The sequence below is a fragment of the Globicephala melas genome, chromosome 17 (assembly GCF_963455315.2).
Source record: "Globicephala melas chromosome 17, mGloMel1.2, whole genome shotgun sequence".
In the NCBI taxonomy this organism is placed as follows: domain Eukaryota; kingdom Metazoa; phylum Chordata; class Mammalia; order Artiodactyla; family Delphinidae; genus Globicephala; species Globicephala melas.
Window position 1 is genome coordinate 16,545,216 of NC_083330.1, and position 19,116 is coordinate 16,564,331.

The 19,116-nt window shown below is 42.8% G+C and overlaps 1 protein-coding gene across 3 annotated transcripts in view; it reads left to right on the top strand.

Annotated features, from left to right (window-relative positions):
- The first annotated feature begins 873 nt into the window (after positions 1-873).
- KCNB2 (potassium voltage-gated channel subfamily B member 2) overlaps positions 874-19,116 on the top strand; it is a 398,959-nt gene continuing 380,716 nt past the window's right edge. The window contains exon 1 of one of the 3 annotated variants that reach the window (XM_060287332.1): positions 874-995. The gene's annotated coding sequence lies outside the window, so the exon portion shown is untranslated. Of the gene's footprint in view, positions 996-1,483; positions 2,008-4,597; positions 4,676-19,116 lie in introns of those variants that run through there. The other 2 variants (XM_030859576.2, XM_060287333.1) reach the window with 2 other exon arrangements.

A 19,116-nucleotide genomic window follows, 5' to 3' on the forward strand; every position in this document is an offset into this window, starting at 1 on the left:
GCGATGGCGTCGGAAGGGCCAACATCGATACTAAACATCCTGCCCAGTATCTGGCACCTCGAAAAAACCACCCAGCACAAGGTAAGGCCCGTGGCGATGTGGGAAGTCAAAGTGTAGAGAACCCTAGGTGATGGAGCGTCCCGGTGTACATCAGGGCTAAAAGAGAAGCAAGGATTAAGTGAGATACGTTTAAACCTGAGTGTGTTGGACCTTCTTCAGTAGCCATCTTTCTTGGCCTAAAGAAACTCAGAAGGGAGTCCCAACTCTAAATACACTGTCACGGCCTGCATTCTTTTAAAAAGGGTGTTTCAAGCTACTTTGTTTCCTGTAACTGTGCAGGCTGTCTCTATCTCGTGCCTGTTGAGGAGCCCATGGGTCGGCAACCCAGAGAGCCCAGTAATGTTATTATTCAAGTTCATCCCGTCTTTACCTCGACATGAAGGTAGGGAGAGTTCTGGATGCCCATTCGGTGGCCTCCCCGAGGAGGAACTTGGCACAGTTCGGCACAGTTCTCTAGATGACAGGGAGAGCAGGCCAAAGAAAGGAAGCCAGAGTAGGAATAGCGCCCCCGTGGGAAGCTAGAGTTACGGCTGCCACCGACGAGGCTTTTCCTTCAAACCCAGGACAGCGGGGTTTGGGGGCTGACGACGGCCCCCAAGCGGAGCTGGAGGTGCTCGGAAGAAAGTCAGATCCTCTCTGCTCTCCTAGTTATCCCCGCGCTCTTTCCCCGGGATGATACTCCGGGCCCCATCACTCAGGAGCTGTCTCTCCTCGCCCCAGTTCCCCGGGTCGAGCTGCGGGCCAGGGTCAGGGGCGTGTGGGGCGGGCGGGGGGAGAACCTAGCAACCGAGAGCAGAAGGGCCCAGGGAATCCCGCGAAGCCGCCCGAGCGCATCCCGGTGGGGCGCCCCGGGCTTTCCCCGTCGCCCTGTCCGCGGCGCCCGCGGGGCCGCGGACCCTCCCGCTCCGCAGAGCGGCAGACGCCGAGGGAAGCAGGTGGGTGTGCAGCCGGGCCCGGGCAGCTGGGAGCGGCGGGCGCGCGGGAGGAGTGGGAAGCGCCCGCCAAGGTGTGGGCGGCGCCCTCTCGCCCGCGCCCCGGTGTCCGGGGCGCTCTCCCAGCTCGAGCGTACAGCTCCCGCGCCGCCAGGCCGAGCCCGGGCGTCCCCGGCGGTGCCCGGCCGGCCGCGCAGCCCCGCCAACCCGGCCGCCGCCCACCTCCAGAGCTGCTAGCGCCCAGGAAGAGGAAGAAAAGGAGGCGGCGGCGGCCGTCGCTCCAACCCGCGGGTGCGCGGAGCGCGGGAGGAGGCGGAGCGCGAGGCGGGGTGGCCGCGGGCCGGTGTGCGCGCCCAAGCCGGCGCCCCCGAGCGCCCCGCCTCGCCTCCCGCGCCCAGCCTCTCCCCGGCTCCGCCACAGACACACACCCACCAAGCACCCACCGCCCTCCGCCCCCGCCGGCCGCCGCCGCCGCCGCCGCCGCCGCCGCCGCCGCGCCGCGGGCAACCCGAGCGAGCGGCAACTCCCCGGCTGGCGCGGCTCGCCTTCCCGGCTCCTTCCGCGCTGCGAGCTCAGCCTCGCTCGATTTTTCCTTTTCTATCCCAGCCCTCTCTTGTCTGGGCGGCGGCGGCGGCGGCAGGGGGATGGGGGCCCGCGAGGGGAAGGGGGTGAAGATCGATGAAGATTATTGTTCTTTTTAAGGATGCCTTAGCTTCCTCCCGCCGCCTCTCCTTTGAGCCTTCCTACTACAGACCGTGAACCAGAGTCAGGGATGTAAAGAGAGGGGTGAAAAAAAAAAAAAACCAAAAAAAAAAAAAAAAAACCAAAAACGCCAGGAGCTCCAGCCAGCCGGGGAGACCCTCCTCTCCGTGGAGGGGAGGGGGATTTCCAGCGACAGATCATTGGCGAAGGGCACCGTCGCGGGGAGAGGAGCCCCGGAGGGAGCGGGGAATCCCACAGCCCTTTGTGGTGCCCGAGCCCGTGCCGCCTGCAGAGCGGGGTCGGTGGGAGCTAGGTAAGTGGCGGGGGCATTGCTGCTCCCCGAAGGGGGTCTTCCTTTAAGAATGAATCATCGCGGGCAGCCTAGCCAGACTTGAGTTGCTAAAGGAATTGCAAACTGCCATATGGCACCGAGTGGACTTACACACAAAGCTGACTTAGCCCTGAGAGGGTTATTAATGCAAGACTCCATCCCCGTGGGGAAGGCGCTCAAGTGTTAGCCCCTGAAAAGCTTCTGAGCAGTCTGCCTGGGAAGGGATGGGAGATGTTATTTCTAGGAGATGAGCTCTTGTTGCCTTCTGTTCATTTGTTGGTAAATGCCACACTCACATGCACACACTTGTGGGACCGGATTCGGGGAGTGTGATGTCTCTGATGTATGAACAGTCCTCAGAACACAGAGACGTGCATGCATTCTGTTCTCCGAGCGGCGCACGGTCTCCGTTCTGTGTAGCACAGGGTTCCTGAGAGAGAGAATGAGTCTCTAAGGAAAGAGCTTCATGGCTGTTTCCAACACACTCTGCTTAGGGGACCTGGGGATACAACTGCCCTGAATGGCACCAAAAGACACCGACCATTTGCCTCGTCGTTTGCTTCCAGTGCTTAATGACCATTTTCAAAATAGTATGCTACCATCCATTTTCTCGAATTATGAGCATTTTTGTGTATTCATTCATAAAAATTTTCAGTGTGCAGTATGCAAAGACATGCCATGTATACATCATTTATGACCGCACAAGTGTTATAATAATAGATTACACTGAAAAATTTAAGATGCACAGATGTACACTGGGTTCATTGCATGCAGGTTCAGCATTCCTTCTAATCAAGTTATGCAATAATGTCAGTATTTTAAATAGTATTTCATATTTCTGTTTTTGCATTGATGGGTTTTGGAATTTTGTTGGAAATCTGATTTTTTAAGCTCAGCTCAAAGGAAACGTCAGGATTTGTTATTGTTTTTAAATATGTAGTGTTGTGTGGGACAGAGGTCTCTTGGTTTATTTACCAAAAAACATCAGTCGAGATAATCACATTTCATAGAACAAGAGAAAGATAAATTCCAGTCAGAAATCTGAAGTCTAACTTGTCGGTACTGAATAACTTACAGGAAAGATTTTGAAAAAGGGTATCATTAAAAAAATTATGTAAGTATAAAATAAAGTTTTACTTTATTTCACTCTTTAGAGGTGTGTGTGTGTGTGTGTGTGTGTGTGTGTGTGAATAAATATAAAGTTGTACAAAGCTTACTTGTCATACATGAATAAGCTCTACGGACATCTGTACTAGAGAGTTCTTGGTTCTTAAATTAATCAGAACTTAAACAGTTCAGTAATTGGGTGCACTGTACATGTGTCTGTGCATTTAATTGCTTCTAGAGGTGGCGTCTTTAACGTAAGGCATAACTACGTGATTACTTACTTGTTTGGCTACAGTTCTGAGAATTTGGAGGACCCAATGTATAAACACCTTTTCCCCCACTGAATGAAAAGTAACTTCCTCACCTAAAAGAGTTAATATGCCTCCACCAAGCAAATACTGTACTCCTCTCCCTCATGCTGTCAGATTCAGACCAGTTGTTTATCACAAATAGAATTGTGTCTAATGTACTCCCTTTTTTTTTTTTCTGGCACAACTCAGACTCTTGGAGAAAGGAGTGAATCACTTGGCAGTTCTCTTTGCATTCTTCCTCCTTTTAACCTGCACCTTGCCCTCTCGTGTTAGTGTTCCCAAATCTCCCTCATACACAAATATACACACAGCTTCCAGAAAATAACTCCATTGCCTGCCACTTTGAGAATGCTAGTTTCTCTCTTTTCTTTTGCTCCTGTGTTTTTCTAAGTAGACTCAATCTGTGCATCTGTCGAAACTGTTTCCAGTCTCACTTGTCTCCACATCCCACAGTTCAGTTTTCCAGGCATACGTGCTTGCTGAATATTCAGATGGGATTAGTGAAAATTATTACCTTAGCCAGTCTTTTCCGTTTGGCTTTTAAAGTTTCCTTGTTGATGCCTTGGAGCAACTGTGAACATGAACTCGCCCTTCAAATTTCCAGTATGGTAGCAAAAGTGAGACTGCTAGTGAAACAAAATGACAGGGTAGGCTTTCAGTCACATTCTTGGCAACTTTAAAAGCATATCTGTCCAGGTTTCTTGCATACCTACCTGCGTATCTGTGGAAGCAATTCTTTACGCATTGAACATTTTTTTTCTTGAATTTATATCTGGCATTTTGAAATGGTGTTCAAAGAGAGACTGGTGTATGTGTATGTATGTACATATTAAGTATATATAGACACATAATTAATTAAGGCAGATTCAGGAAGAGGATCATGAAAATTTGTCACAGTCTAGGCATTGAGGAATTATTAGAAGACAGTAATAGTAATAATAACTTTTATTAAAATGTTTAAAAATTAAAGCATTATTATTATAAACATACACATATATACATATGTGTATGTATACATATATGTGTGTGTTATGAAAGTAAACCAAATTTCTGGTAAAAATCGGAAATCTACAAGATAATTTCATTCCGATCTAATGTATTTTTTCTTGATAAATTATAAGGAAGTAATTAGTTCCTTGAAATTTGCTATCCCTTAGAGAGACTAATTCCTAAGAAGCATCATAAGAAGCATCATTAAAGTTGATAGGACATCTCCTCATGAACATTTTAAGGTAAATATATAAGGTTAAGACTTTCCATTTACTTCAGAATGTGATATTACTTGAAGTTTGCTTATATTTGTCAAGTGGATTTTACAAAAAACTCTGATGCCTATTATTTTCATAAGGGCTTCAGAGGAGTGGAGAGTGCACATGCATTATATGTGATATTTTTTAAGGTAAGAGTTTATAGCCTTGTTACTCCCGAAGTGATAAAATAAACTTTATAAAGCAGCACAGCCTTCAGATTTTTAGTCATATACTACAAGTATCTTTGTACTTTGGATCTATAGTCCATTCTTGTTCATTGCTTATTCCCTCCTTGAGCTTCTAAAATATGTATTCCCACCAACTCTTCACCAAAACTCCAGGTTGTGTGGCAGAAGGTCAAGTGTGTAAGGCTCGGTGCTCCTTGGCCTGTGTAAGCCAAATCCTACTGTATTATCTTTAAGGGAAAAGTGCCTGTTCCTGTAGGTTGAATTGTACCTATCTGTGCTGTCTGATTTAATGCCATGTATCCACTCACTAACTTATTCATTAATTCATTTAATACTCATTATGTATAAGAAGAGTGCTTGATTAGAATGTAGCAAACACAAAAGAGATAGAAGACATAGTCCTTGCCCCCCAAGGATTTTTACAGTATAGAGAGTAAAACTTGAATAACTAATTGAAGAATTGTGTATATGGTTCAAAATCAGGGATCTCTTGCATACATATGTGCATTTCACAATTTCATACTTAATAAATAAATTAATTAAGGCAGATTCATGAAAATTTGTCACAGTCTAGGCATTGGGGAATTATTAGAAGACAACAATAATAATAATAACCTTTACTAAAATTTTTAAAAATTTAAATTAAATTAAAGCATTATTATTATAAATAACATTTATATTATTATTTTATTTATGTCAATAAAATAAATTTATTTTCATTATTATTATTGTAACACATAGTTGAGCCAGCCACTTTTTAGTGTTTTAAAAATGCTAAGTATTTTCATTCTCACAACCACCCTATGAGGCAGCTATCACTAATACTCTGTTATATAGACATAAAAGTTAAATTACAGAGACTTTTCTTGTCTAAAGTCACATAGGAAGTAAATGATACATTCAAGCTTGAACCCAGGCATTCTGGCTTCACTTAACCACTATGATATTAAACATTAAGAAGTGTGATCTCCGACAGAATGAGAAATGATGTTTTCAGCTCCTAGATTTATTTGGAGCTATATCCTCCCATTAAGGGTTACCATAGTTATTATGACAGGGAATGCTTGGAAAAGACCAAAAATAGGGACTTCATTTTAAATAGGAGAAACCCCCAAAACTTTCATTATGAATTTGAAATAAGAAGGTAGTTTAGAGGCTGATTTTTAAAAGATGGGTGGAATTTTATCAGAATGCTAGAACATTAGGAAGTACTGCCTTTACAGTGACCAGAGACTAACACTGGGCAAGGCACATGATCTGACTGGACAATTTCTAATGGTAGTTTATTTTATATTCAGTTTCAGTTTTTTTTTAAAAATGTGAATTATTTTGAATAAAGTATAGTATTATAAATATTTTAAATTTATTTTTTAGAATTAAATATTCATATATTGAAAGGAAGTTATTCGTTTTGCAATATAATTTTCTTTTACCCCTGTCCCCACTTTTTCTTCTGTAAAATGTACCCCCAATATATTGGAAATTGGAATATAGTCACTTAACAGGTTTACTTTATTTGTTTAAATTTTTAAAAATTTATTTATTTTATTTATTTATAAATTTTTAAAAATTAATTAATTTATTTTTGGGCTTTCTCTAGTTGTGGCGAGCGTGGGCTACTCTTTGTTATGGTGCACGGGCTTCTCATTGCGGTGGCTTCTCTTGTTGTGGAGCACGGGCTCTCGGCGCGCGGGCTTTAGTAGTTGTGGAACGTGGGCTCAGCAGTTGTGTCTCACGGGCTCTAGAGTGCAGGCTCATTAGTTGTGGCGCATGGGCTTAGTTGCTTCCAGGCATGTGGCATCTTCCCGGATCAGGGCTTGAACCCATGTCCCCTGCATTGGCAGGCGGATTCTTAACCACTGTGCCACCAGGGAAGCCCAACAGGTTTACTTTCTAGTATATTGTCTAGAGTGCATTTATTTTACTAAGTGATAAATAACTATAATAAAACCATGAAAACATAAATCATAAGCTGAGTTTTTCATCAAGAAAAGTTTTTATACGATTTAAAGTAAAGTTCTTTCGAAATATCAACTGCTTCTGTTTATATGAAAAATACCATCATTAAATTTGGAAGATAGACTGGCCAAGTATTGCCTGCAGGATGCCATCCAATCCAATCTTTAGATACTGCCTCATGATTGATTGACATTTTAATTTCTCTCACAGATGTTAGGTCTCATAGGCCCAGTTGCATTGTATTATAGACAACTCTCAACCTACAGCTGGCTTGGAGCATAAAGGTTGATTTTAAAAGTTTGGGTTTTTTTGAAACTTGTAATACATTTATAGAAACAGTACTTTAGATGATGCTTCGGTGTCCAGACCAATCGACAAATACCCTGTGAATCGATAATATACCTGAAGTACAGTACGGTTAGTACTAAAAACACAGCCATTATGTATAGTAATATTCCCGGGGAATAATTTGACTTAAATATTACTTATTTACTGCTGCTTCTATGCAGGGTTCTTTCAGGATACAGAGGTGAACACATTACTGCCTGGCCCAACAAGGAGGAGAGAAAATTGAGTTTGTACGTAACCGACTCTGACATTAGGCAGAATGAAGAAAGCTTTATAATATTGGTACAGGCAAAATGTTGAATAATTGATTCAGAGTTCTATGGAGAGAGCCAGGGACTGCATACCTCTCAGGATTCTCATTTGTTATTTCATCCTTAAGGTATCTACTGAGCTGCTTCTCTGTGTCAAGCCCTAAGCGAGGTGTTGGGGCCACAAATACGAATAAGACATCATACATTCACAGCCTACACATGTAGACACAGAAATCATAACAAAATGCCTTAAAAGCTATCGGTGGAGCAGGATGGCAGTTCAGCTGAGTAGTTGCCTAACAAAAGCATCCCAAGAGTAAAAAAAAAAATAGGATTTCTTTGAATTCCTAGATGCATGTAGCTGTGATTCTCTACTCAGTCAGACCCAATGCCCCCTTTTTCTCAAGCAGTGTTTTGTAATATCCCTTTTACTTTCCTGAAATGATATTACAGATAGTGTAACCTGTCTACACATGTAATATTTCAAAAATCAATATAAATTCCCTATCTGTAATAGAAAGAAGAAATAAAAGGAAAGCAGCTTATGAAAATTGCAAGTGTATCAGTATGTGTACGCTCAGGTATACTACAGTAAAAGATGTCCTAAAGCAGTCAGGTGCTTGCTACTTGAAATGCATGAATTTGGACTTAAGAGAAAATATTCAACTGAATATCAATGACACTTTTGTATATTTGGCATTTTGAAATAAGAACAAAGTAAATATGTTCATTGAGTGTGACAGCTACAGTTGCAAACAGATGTGGGTGTGTTGTATTAGTGAGTCAGTTAACATGAGCAGTGTTACAGTGGGTGACGTGACTTTCCAAAATGGTGAGCAAATCCTGGTGAAGTTCCCAGTATGGCAGTTACATTCCTGGAACATTCCTATGTAAAAATATTTTGTGTACAACAAGGTTAGAATCTAGTCACAGATAATAATAAGCAAGTTTTTCATTTACTTACGTGTCTGATGAAAGTGTAAAAATAATGGAGGACACAGAATTTCTAACCACGTTGTAGGGTTTCTTGCATCCCTGTGCCTCGCCTTCCAAATACTTAACGATTTTAGAAGCCTCTGTCAGAAGGACTGGATTAATCCCATTCAGCAGCACTGATTATGGCTATATTCTCCTACAGAAGGAAGCCACTGTAATTCGAATGCATAATTGGGCTATTTTGAAAAATCAGACTTCTCTTAAGTTTTTAGTCAGAAGGGAAGTTTAGAGGCTGACTAAATAATAAACAAAACAAGCAGCAACAAAATTCAACCCCTTAGATTTCTAAGCACTAGAAACAAAGTAATAGTACGTACCATATGCGAAGCTGACTGATCATAACTGTCAGCGTTTTATGTTCTACGTGGGAGTGTCAGACAAGACTTCACAGTGGAAGTGACAGCTAAGCTAATTTTTAAGAGATGAGTCAGCGGCCTCCAGGCTACAAAGGAGGCAGATGGATAACATTCTAGGCAGAGGGAACAGCATTTGCAAAGCAGTGTTGTAAAAAGGGCTTGGCCGTTCATTGGGGCTCAACGTTGGCAGTTGTAGGGAAGTGATGACAGATAAGACTGAAGAACTTGGGGATTAAATGGGAAAGGTGTTGTATGCCTTGCAAAGCCCCTTGGATGTTATCCTGTAGGACAGGCAGTGGAGGTCCACTGCAGTTTTAAATAGAGTGATGTGGTCCACTTTTACTGGGGGCAGTCTCTGAGCTAGCATGAGGAAGAGGGACTATAAGAGGAAAAGAGATAGATGCCTGGGAGACGAGCTGGGAGACTGCTGAGGAATACAGGTAGGATAGGGTGCAGGACTTAACCTTAAAAGGAATGGTGAAGAAGTGGAGAAGGGTTTGGATACTCTGTAGCAAACAGTTGTAAATAAAGTGTCTCCCAGTCATCCAGCTCCCATCACAGCACACTTGAAGCCTCTTTCTTCTTCAAAGGTCATTGCATTAGTTAAGGTAACTTGAGCTTCTGTAGTAAACCTCCATTTTGCAGTAATTGATAGAGTAGAAGATTATCTTTGGCTCATATGAGAGTCCATTGTGTGTGTTCCATGCGGTGATCTGGGGACCCAGATTCTTTCAATCTACACTAGGGACTTGGAGTTCTTTGCATCTAGCTGGCAGCTGTGGAAGAGAATGAGCACAGAGAAGGCACATCCAAGAGGTGACACACCTTGCTGCCATTCACATTCTGTTAGTGAGATGATCACATCACTCTATCTAAATACATAGAGGGGAATATGTAACCCCTGGCTGGGCAGCAGCTCCCTAGCAACATTCCTGTGTCATGAAAGGGGAAGCACAGATTTTGCTAAACAGCTATTTGTATCGTATTCTGCCTCTGTGGCTACATGTAGGAAAACCTCAGCCCCGGGAGACTACCTGAATCCTTCTTGGTCGCTGCATCCATTTCAACGTCCAGGTTCTGTGGGTAATAATGCTAAACCCCTCCTCCCCAATTAAATCTGTATATGGCCCCTCCTTGTCCAGAAACCTTATACTTAAAAGGCAGGTTACTGGCCTCCTGTTCTGCAATGGTGGATCGGGTTTAGAATAATTGCATTCAAAATTCCCATTTGGAAGAGGGAAGAATGGGAGGCATCGGGCTTCCCTGGTGGCGCAGTGGTTGAGAGTCCGCCTGCCAATGTAGGGGACGCGGGTTCGTGCCCCGGTCCGGGAGGATCCCACGTGCCGTGGAGCGGCTAGGCCCGTGAGCCATGGCTGCTGAGCCTGCGCGTCCGGGGCCTGTGCTCCGCAACGGGAGAGGCCACAACAGTGAGAGGCCCGCGTACCGCAAAAAAAAAAAAAAAAAAGGGAGGCATAAAGCAGTCATTGACCCGTATTATGAAAGAAATCCCATTACACATTGCTAAAGACGTCCTGCTCTGGCAGTAGGGGGGGATTCCTCTATTAGACTCTGGTTTTGCTGTCTTGGAAGAACTCCTTTGTTCATTGTTCTCTGTAGCCCTGGTCACCTTCTGGAAGGTTCTTCCTTGTCCATTACTCTCCATGGCCACATTCAAAATGGGTGTTGAGAAGTATATCCTTCTTGGGAGTGATGTTACTTTCCCAGCCACCTTCTTGCTGGTATAAGACTGGATGCCTTGAGGTTGTTTGTTTATTTTTGGCTGTGTTGGGTCTTCATTGCTGCACACGGGCTTTCTCTAGTTGCGGTGAGCGAGGGCTACTCTTAGTTGTGGTGTGCAGGCTTCTCATTGAGGTGGCTTCTCTTGCTGCGGAGCACAGCCTCTAGGCACACGGGCTTCAGTAGTTGTGGCTTGCAGCTCTAGAGTGCAGGCTCAGTAGTTGTGGCGTACAGGCTTAGTTGCTCCGAGGCATGTGGGATCTTCCCCGACCAGGACTTGAACCTGTGTCCCCTGCATTGGCAGGCGGGTTCTCAACCACTGCACCACCAGGGAAGCCCCGAGGTTGTTTTATACTCGCTAGAAATTAGGCTCCTAGTTTCTTTGACAATACAATTCCCTCAAAATCTTCCTAGGTTTCTTATCTATTTGCTGTCAGTTACACCACTGCCTACCATGTAAGTTCTTTCCTATTTATAATTCTTGAACCTCCCTCATTTCTTTGCTCATGGCTCAACCACCTGTGTCTCAAGTGGTTATTTTGGGGTCATCTGAAATAATAGGCTTGGGTGGTTAGGTAACTTCATTAATCAGATCTTTGCTGCAAGGCTGAGTCCCTTTTCTAACTGGGAAGTCTTAATGGACATTTGTTATTCAGAGCCTTTTTCAGTGTCATCCTCACCATTAGAGTTCCTGAAGCAGGGGCTTGTTCCAGCTTTGTAGTCTTATATTTCTAGAGTTTGGCTGTTTGCCCTTATTTCTGTTCTCAAACTAGCCAGTTCTTTCATGAGTTCATCCATTATCTTGGGATACCTTGATATAGGCGGTGAGGGGCAACCATCACATACTAGCATTCTGGCTCTTTCCAACCATTTCCTCTAGAGCTGTAGACCTGCCCTCTAAGTTATCCCAGTTTTGCCAGGGCATAACAGGGTTCCAGGTCTCTGGTCGTTTTTTCCTCGGCAATGGCCAACAGCACATAATCAGATTTTTGTTAAGGCAGCACTCACTTCAAGGTGTCAATTTCAGAATAAGTTAGGTTGATGCTAGCTGCTGTAATGAACTAAACTATTAGTGGCTAAACATAATAAATGTTTATTTCTCACCCGCATAACAGTCAAATGGAGAGAGAGCAACAGTGAGCATTGAAAAGACATCGACTTCTTAAACCTCCCGGCTCATATGTGACAACACTTCTGCTTATAGTCTACTGATGACAACTAGTCAGATGGCTCACCTGGGTGCAGGGGGCGCTGGGAAATGTCATCCCAGCATCCCCAGAACATCTCAGTGACAACTCTTTCTTACAAAATTGAAACCTAAGTTTAGGTAGACAATTACCTGTTCCCTGCTACCGTCATCTTCCTCCAGAATAAACTAGGGGGAAAGGGTTTGAACTGCATTCACTCACTAGTTCATCCACGCTATTGATGGCATCTCCCCCATCTCACTCCTGTCCTGTCTTTGGCTTTTGACCCAGGCTTCTGGGACTGCCACACATTTTCCTTCGTTCTCTAAATCATCCCTGGTATAAGGCTCTTGTAGATTACAGACTCTGGCTGAGTGCTTTGGGATAAAGGATGGTAATTATACCGTAGACAAGAAACTAATTCTAATTGAATGTTAGATGTCACTGCTTTTAGAAATGTATTTACCACTTCTTACCACGGGGGTTTGCTCACCGGCCCGGTTCTCTCTGGGGCCCAGATACCAGCCATTTGCTAGGCCTTCCTCTTGCTCTAGACTCTTCCTCACATCTCTTCATCTAAAATTTTCCCTGTATCCTTTCCCAAGGTGCCAGTGGACTTGGTGTGTAAGTCCACAAGGGGATTTGCCTGGAAGAGCCGAAAAGTCCATGATGATCTTTTCTGAGACAAAGCAGCAGTTCTTTCACTAAGAGGGCTTGTTGCTTTCTCACAGTCCAGTTGGCTCGAAGTTGTAGCCAGTTTTTTAAAAGATATGCACTTAGCAAATTTTTTTTTTTTTTTTTTTTTCCGTATGCGGGCCTCTCACTGTTGTGGCCTCTCCCGTTGTGGAGCACAGGCTCCGGACGCACAGGCTCAGCGGCCATGGCTCACGGGCCCGGCTGCTCCGCGGCATGTGGGATCCTCCCAGACCGGGGCACGAACCCGCGTCCCCTACATCAGCAGGCGGACTCTCAACCACTGCGCCACCAGGGAAGCCCCAGCAAATATTTATTAAGCACTTTTCATATGTAAAGCACTCTTTTGGGTCACCAGGTTAAACAAAATTGGTCTTTACCCCTGCTGGGCTTACAGTCTATCTGAAGGCAACCATAGGAACCCCCAGTTTCCTCTCTAGTGGCCAAGTACAGTGAGTCTGCCCTGGCTCAAACGATCAGTGTTTCCTTATGAGCTATTTGGAAAAGAAAGGTGATCGGCAGAGGCGAGCCTCCTGAAAACAAAAGGGTGAGGGTGGCGCTTCTGGAGTGAGGAACAGCATGTAGGCTGTGGTTTTGCTGAACTAGGGGAGTTGGGCCATTATGTCGCCATTGTTACCCGAGATACTTTTATGCTCTGCTTCTGATCACCTAGTTTATTTCTTGCAGACTCCAGGACTTGAGCTATTTGGTTCTTTTCCCACTCTCTCCTTTTATCTTCTAGCAGTGAGCACTTAGTAATGTCAGGATAGGCTGGTCCTAAAAGGAGATCAACTAGGTAGGCACATGTGGCATCTAGAGTGAGTGGAGACAGATGGCAGATGGCAGTCCAGGTAGGCAGGAGGTTAGATTGAAGGAGCACGGGGGCAAGTCCTGGCCAAATAGGGGGATGCTAGTCTGAGAACAGGGTGTATTTGGAGATTTAGACAGGCAGGGGCAGGTGGGGCAGGCAAGGTTAAGATGATCCAGCCCCATAGGACCAAATGCTATAGTTTGGGGGGACTTAGAGTTGAGGAAGAGGTCTATGTTAAGTAACTAGCGGGGTTCAGACCAGTTTAGGCCTAGGTGTGTGTTAGGAAAGCCACGTGATGGTCACATTATCAACTCAGGGATTCAGGCACAGTGGACCGGGCCCTTTCCTCTACCGTCATCAAACTACCAACACCTCTGTCTCAACTTCCACTAAAGCTTACTACGCAGACTCTTAGCTTCTCTTCTGTCCTCTTAATCCATTTGCCCTTTGCTTTTTTTTTTTTTTTTGTAGTGATTTAAAAAAAGTTATTATTTTTTTTGGCTGCGTTGGGTCTTCATTGCTGCGTGGGGCGAGAGGGGGCTACTCTTCCTTTCAGTGCGTGGGCTTCTCATTGCGGTGGCTTCTCTTATTGCGGAGCACGGGCTCTAGGCATGCGGGCTTCAGTAGTTGTGTCACGTGGGCTCAGTCGTTGTGGCTCATGGGCTCTAGAGCGCAGGCTCAGTCGTTGTGGTGCATAGGCTTAGTTGCTCCGCGGCATGTAGGATCTTCCTGGACCAGGGCTTGAACCCGTGTCCCCTGCACTGGCAGGCGGATTCTTAGCTACTGCGCCACCAGGGAACTCCCACCCTTTGCTTTTTTGATAAAAGGCAAATCTGATCACATCACTGATCTACCTAAAACCCTTAAACGATTTCCCACTTTTCTTAGGATAAAGGCCTAAATCTTTAATTTGGGGGTTACCATATTCCTCCTTCATTTTCCAAAGCATCACTAGTGTGAAGCTGTTGTTCATAACAGGCTCTGGTCAGCCTGGCCCCTGCCCGCCAGCGTCATCTCAGGCCCACTCGCCCCTCGTTTGCTGCTACAATTTCTGGCTTGCTTTTAGTTCGCCTTAGGTGCCTGGGATTACCTGCCGTGAGGCCTGCACACGTAGTTGTTAGGGATGCTCTCTCCCACTTTCTTAACTCTTACCTGTGTCTCTCATCTCAGGTCAGAAGTCACTTGCTCTAAGAAGTCTTCTCGGGCTCCCAGAATGGGACAGGTCTCTTCATTCTTCTCTTTCCTAGCATTGTTTTCTCCTTTGAAGCACTTACCCCAATTCTCATTTTAAATTGTGGGTAATTACTTGCCAGGTGTCATTTTCCTGTGTGAGAATGATGTCAACTCAGTAAAGGCAGGGACTGTCCTTCTCCTTCACTGCTTTATCCATCACATCTCTGCAACTCCAGGCACATGGCTGATAATCATTGTTTCTTTGTTGATCCAATGATGGATCAACAAATGATGGATGGAGCCAGGACCTGCGTCAGGTTCTAGGTCACAAAACAGCACCAAGAGCACAATTAACCAAGAACTGCTGGCCAGGGTTGAGCAGAGGAGGAACAGAGCAAGTCTGCCTGGTAACGGGACCGCCAAGCCACGGCCCTGCACTATTTTGCACTTACACAGGCTTCACGTTCTTCTTGACGAGAGCCAGATGGTCCTAGAATCTGGGATGGAGAAGAGTTTGTAAGTGGAGGTCCAGGGGCTACCACTGCTAAGAATGGAGACGGTGGAATGAGAGCCACACAGGCAGAACATGGTGCTTCCAGTAGAATTTGTCTCTCATCCCTATTTCAGTACATACTCAGCCTCATAACTTCATGAGAAGGCTGGCTAGACCAGTGATTTCCAGTAGAACTTGATGCAGGGATGGAAATGTTCTATATCTGCGCGCTCCAATATGGCAGGCACTGGCCACATAAGCTATTGAACCCTTGAAATTGACTTGTAAGACTGAGAAATTATATTCTAAATTTAAATTTAAATAGCCATCTCTGGCTGGTGGCTACCATATGAGACAGTGCAGGCCTGGAAACTCTAAGTTAGGGAACTCTAAGTTTCAAAAGCAGTATGGTTTAAATTCTAGAAATATCCATTTACAACCAATGTTGGCCTCCAGTTAACCATATATTAACATGTCTGGAGTCCAGTGCCTATTTTCACTTGGATGAGGATCTCCCTGTACCTCCAAGCAAAGAGATTTGAAACGTCCTGTGTCTCGTTTCCAGCCATAGGAATTGTTCTTTAACGAAGGCATTTCTTTCTCTGTGTGAACCGTACAAAATGTAAAATGTTACACAAAGGTAGAACTTTATCTTTGTAAGTATCAGTGTAATATGACCTTAAATGCTTTCTCACACCCACTTTTCCCATCTCGGATTTGTTTTTCTGTTTTTGTTCCCTCCTCTTTTCTCTGCTTCTCCTTCCTCTGTTCTTATTTTCTTTCTAAAATGACTGACACGACACTGTGTCTTTTAGCAAGTTCCTTTTATTTCACATATTGATTTCTTTACTTTTGTGCCTATTTACAAAAGCCGTTTTATCAGTTCAGATCATTAACAAAAACCAGCCAAAGAACAGTTCAGTTCGTGGGAAAAAAAAAAATCTGAAATGATGATAGCTCTTGACAGGCCAATTAATACATTTTTGGAGATTTATCAGATATAATAATTTCAGTATTTAATATGTAAAAAAAGTAAGGTGAAGCATTGTACTGTATATTTGCTTTTCACAGCTATCACCTAGATAACATTATAGTTGCTCTTAATCCTTTGAAAGTCCTCATGGGACTGGAGCTCTTGAATTCTTATTCTGCTTTCCACAAAAGAAAAGCTTTCCAGTAAGCTAATACCAGGATGAGAAAGTGGTGTGTAGAAGGAAAAATTCTGAAACATAACAGTAAAGTAACATTTGAAAAGAGATGGTCCATCTTTAGCCCTTTTCCCTAGTCTGCATAGAACAAATGTGTCTAGGGGCTTTCGTGCTAAATGTCTCCAGTTCATAAAATCACAATTATTAATCAGACTGTCATTAAATATTAATTTACTTTTGAGATAAATGTCATTTTAAATTTGGAATCCTAGTCTTTTCTCATTCTAAGGAGAGCATTTTCATTAGGCTTTATAGAAAGAGTGCACATAGAAAGCTTAGACGCTCCTAAAAGGCTACTTCTTTAACTTGACTTTTGGTTTCATTCAGGCCCAGCAAAATACTTGGTTTCCAGCATAATAAACATAGTTTGTAATCATACATATATATGAAGCTAAAGTAGAACATTAGAGTAAGGGTTTGGGGCATTTTATGGCATTTGGAACAGATGTAATAGATGCTCAGTAAATATTGTTGAATGAATGAATGAAGTAAATAATGAATTAATTAAATAATTCATCAAATTCATGAATTTATTTAAGACCTCAAAGAGCCTTCAATATTCCAAATGGTGGCTAAGGCTATAGCTCCCATACCATAAATGAAGATTGTATTCCACAAAGCCCCATGAATTCAGACATCTTCATCATTACCGCTCTCTCCCTTTACATCAGTATGTTTAAATCAGGTAGGAAGTTTTAATTAGGTGTCAAATAAATATTTAAGTACACAGTACTACCTGAGCCTACACAACACATGCTAAAAGCACAAATCCAAAATTTTCTGTAATATTCGTTGCAGTAATCGTATGGGTTCCTTGAGAGCGAGGGTGCCTTTACCCAGTTTTGTACCCCCTGCACTCAATATATACTAATAGCCAAGTAACACATTGTTTTGGAAGGAAGGAAGGTAATGAGAAAGGAATCATGGATCTAAGTCAGTATGTGTTATTTACAGCTTACGATCTCTTTCCATTCCGACCATTATTGGCATAGTAGAAATTATAGATTTATGTTGTAGTCAGGAATCATTAATAATTAGGTTCAACTCATCAGTATTTATAGGTTTAACTGGGTGTGAAATAGCTAGATGGCTCCTGCTTCACATTTTTTCTCTTCCATCATTCTAATTTTATATTTATTTCTGAAGCCCTGAGGTAGCAAGGTCTAGTGGAAAGAATATGGATTCAGGAACAAGAGACTTGGCTTCTCATCCTGATGCGGATGGGCCCTGGGAAGATCATTAAAACCTACCAGTGTTGCCCTTCCAAAGACTGAATTTTATATGTTTAACATTTAAAAAATATTTTTAAAGCATCTATCTTGACTGTAGATCTCAAATACTACGACTAATAGCATTACTTTTGAAAGCCACACACTAAAATTTATGTTTAGTTTTGAAAATTTAAAACTGCAGAAACAGTTGCCATCTCTATCCAAAAGAAAATTATTCCATTTAATATATTTTATACATGCCACCTGTCTAGGCCAAGGGATAGACATAGTGTTACAGGAATTATTTGAAAAGTTATTTCATTCTTTCCTTCTCTGTCATGCTAAAAAGATTGCTCAATATTGGTCTCATATTTCTATTTATTTATCGTTCTAAGGCATCCAGAATCATGCCATTCAAGGAAAATCCCCAGGGTCTTAGAAGGTTAAGAACATGGGCTTTGAGTTAAGGTATTGCTGGACTGGTATCCTGGAATGAGCACGTACTGGTTATGTCATCTTGAGCAAGGCACTTACCTTTCTGAACCTCAGTTTCTTTATCTGTAAATCAAAGATGATAATACCCACCCCAAGGTGATTGACAATTAATGAGAATTCTCATTATGAGAATTAAGCGGAATAAGTACGGTGGCTGCATATAATAATCACTCAATATGTGGAAAGTGATAAAAATGATAATTATTAACCAAAGTCACAAAGCAAATGAGATCATAACTTTGGCTGTCCTTCAGCTACAAGTCCAAGAATATCCCTACCTTCTAGGAAATACAATTTCTACTTATGGACATTTTGATCTTAAGCTGAAACAAAATCCAAATGGCAAATCTGAAACCCATAGCTATTGCTGTTTTACACTGACTTTCTCTTTTATTATAATCCTGACTACATGAGGCTTGCAGAGGTACAAAAGAATGTTCTGAATATCACCATCACTAAAACCAATATAATTCGTTTTTTTTCTTTAAGAAAAAAAGAATAGAATAACATTAAAGAAGAACTGAAAAAGGGGGGAAAATCCATAATTTCACCATCGTTAACCACACTGCTGCTTTCAGTGAAAACAATGGCTTGCCCTTATTTCTGAATATATTCACCCTTGGCTCAGGTCACTTTCCCTATTATACTGTTGCAACCATAATTTTTATGATTTTTCCACACTGTTTTTCACATTATTTATTTCAAGACTGTATCATCTGGTACAAGTCACATGAACTCAGGGCTTCAGTCAGTCCATCTGTAGTTCCTAATTTTCACATTTTTATTTTAGAAAGCGTTGGCGGAATATGATGCGCTGATTTTTTTGTCATCAAATGCTTTGATATTTTCTTATCAATTTGTGCTAAATTATATTATTAGCAGTAAATTTAACATCGTAAGATTCATAGATGCTAGTAGGTCATCTCGTCCATCTGCCTTAACATTCTTACCATTAATTATTTATTATCCTTGTAGCTCCCTAGCATTTCCTACAACAGAGACACATGGTAGATTGGGAAAGTGGGCAGGGGCATGGGGAGGAATATTTATAAAGTGCCACACACAGATGGACGCTTAATAAATGCTGTTTAGTGATCCTCACTGATGACAAGGGCAGATGGAAAACATTATTCATAAGGGATATGGAGATGGATGTTTATAGTTCAGTGAACCTCTTCCCTTTTCTACTTAATGTACAGGGGGAAAAAAAATCAAGCAAATTACTTGTAACACGTTCTCGTTTTTTAAATCAGATCCATTAATGAAGGATACCATTGATTTGTTAGAAATTGGGTTTTTTTTTCATGCTGGAATCTA